The following is a 2617-nucleotide window of genomic DNA, read 5'->3' on the forward strand; positions in this document are numbered from 1 at the left end:
GGCCGCATATGACGAACCGTGTCCACGGGGTGGAGTTCCTTGGAGACGCCATTTCTTCTTAACAGTCGGCCTAATCACAACTACTGATCCTACCTGCTCCCTTGGACATGTACGTTGCCCGCGGCCGCTCCTTTCTCACCCATGGCATCGAACTGAAGCTAGAAAAAGCCACACCGATCGTCTAACCAAACCGACTACGTACGGGCAGATGGCCAACCTTGTTCCAAATCGCGGGACTCCCGCGGCACACGGTGCAGAGGCACTACAAGCTTTCGCGCCCTACAAGTACCACGCAACGTACACCTGCTCAGTAGTATTAGTATCACACATCCACAGCCAACCACACCGGCCGACCGCTAGCTAGCCAGCTGCACGTAAGAGGAAGTCCAGCATGGCCTCGAGGAGCACCGCCCTCGTGCTCCTCCTCTCGCTGCTCCTCTCGTCCGTCGCCGTGAGCAGCGCGGCGAGGAAGCTGCAGGAGCAGGAGACGGCTCCGCCCACGGAAGAAGAGCCGTCCGCGCCACACCTGACCGGGCTGCCAGACTACGAGCTGCCGCCGATGCCTAAGTTTGAGCTCCCGCCATTCCCAGAGATGCACCTGCCGCCGTTCCCGGGAACGCCGTGGAAGCCGGCGACGCGCACGCCCACCCTTACCGGGTTCTTCTTCCCACAGCCGGAGCCGGAGGCCAATCCATGAGGACTTCTACGTTGTATCGTGCACGTATGAAGCGTTGTTCGTGTGTTTGTTTAGTTATGGACTTGTGGTATCTGTTAGAAGGGAGAGAGGGATTTGGTGGAATAGTTCATTGTATTGCTTGAGCCTCGTGGACATATATATATATATAGAAGTACAATGATCAACTTGAAGTACAAGACAAGCTAGAACTAATCCTAGTCTATCTAGTCTTTCCTGATAATCAATATACTCAACATACCCCGCAGTCACAACTGTAGCGACGCAGACGGTGAGACTGGAGAAGAATCCGAAGGCAAGTCGGCGGACACCACCCCACAGTCGTAATGGTCGATGCATCGCGGAAGGCGTGGCTAGAGTGGAAACCGACGAGGTTGCTCAAGCAAGGCGGTAGCCCTTTGTGCCGCTTATTGAGGTAGCCGAGAGCGTGGGTGGTGTAGCCGTGGCTGAGGTAGCCGTGCGAAGAATGCCGTGGTCGATGTCGAATTGGGGTAGCCGGTGTCGAGGAAGTCGCCGTGGAGCCGCGGGCGCAAGGAGGCGACGAGTTAGCATGGGCGCAGTGATGTCGAGGTAGGGGTGCGCCTGAGAGAAGATGGTGTTGACGAGGCGTCGCGGCGGGTTTGCCAAGCCCAGGGACACGTCGTGGACGAAGGCACGCACCGGTGTTGCCAACACTGGGCATGTGTAGACGGATGAAGACGAAGTTGACGAAGCGCCGCATGAGGCTTGCCAGGCCCGGGGACACGTCGTGGATGAAGGAACGCATCGGTGTTGCCAGCACCGGGCATGCGTAGACGAGGGACCTGCACGAGTTGTACGCCATGTCGAAGAAGTCGGACGGGCCAGCAGAGAAGAACTTGACGACGGTTGCAGCGCCAACCGGCGCGGGGCCGATGTCGCTCGCGGTTATCGGAGTAGAAGAAGTGGTTGGGGTAGATGACGGCGACGCTAGAGATGGGCTGGTGCTGGACGAAGACGAAGGAGGTGGACGGGCGGCGGCGTCGGCAGCGGCCAAAGTAGAGAGGCGGCTAGGTTAGGAGCGCGACGGCGGTGCTCGAAGTAGGCGAAGAACCCTGACAGCGTGACGAAGACCAGCGCGGGCGGTGGAGTTCCCACGGCAACTGAGGCGGCACGGTGCATGCCACGGGAAGTCAACGTGTGGCGACGGCAGTTGACCGCGGGCCACGACACTACGGCCCGAATGGGCGACATCGGGAAGACCTCGGAGCGGCGGCGGGGACCGCGGGCCGTGGGCTATGGCCTGAAGGGACGGCGCAACCGTGGGAACGGTCTCGGGTCGGCGGCGTGGACCGCGTCCCATGCTCACTACGGCCCGATGGGGCGACGCAGCAGCGGCGCGAGGGTCGGTGCAGCCACGGGAAGCTTGGAGCGGACGGCCTCGGGGCGGCGGGGGACCGCAGGCCACGGCACTACGGCCCGAAGGGGCGACGCAGCGATGACGCGGGTCGATGCAGCCGGGAGAAGAACCACGGGGTGGCGGCGCTGCGGCCCGACGGGCCGACGCAGCGGCAGCCCATTGCTCGATCGGTAGAGGGGCGCGCAGAACTCGGGACAGTCTTCAAGGGGCCTGCGGAGGCGCGCGCAACCGACGGGCCAGGTTAGTCGCACAACATAGATGAGGCGAATCGCGGCGGCGGGCGGGTGATCAATCCGATCGCGCGTGAGGTCGGGGACGCCACTCAGTTGAGGCGGGTGGTGGCGGAGTCTTAGGTGAAGCCGGCGACGTTGGACGACGTGGGACGACGTGCGGTCAAGCGCGTCAGCACCGGCACCCGGGCCACCAAAGCAGCCCCGACGCCTGGGCAGCGAGGCCCGAGCGACCAATGGAGCAGCGACGCCCGAGCTCAAGGCATCCGACGGGCCTGATGCAGTCGTCCCGACGTAGCCGAGGACGAGGCCGTC

This window comes from Triticum dicoccoides, chromosome 2B (assembly GCF_002162155.2).
Source record: "Triticum dicoccoides isolate Atlit2015 ecotype Zavitan chromosome 2B, WEW_v2.0, whole genome shotgun sequence".
In the NCBI taxonomy this organism is placed as follows: domain Eukaryota; kingdom Viridiplantae; phylum Streptophyta; class Magnoliopsida; order Poales; family Poaceae; genus Triticum; species Triticum dicoccoides.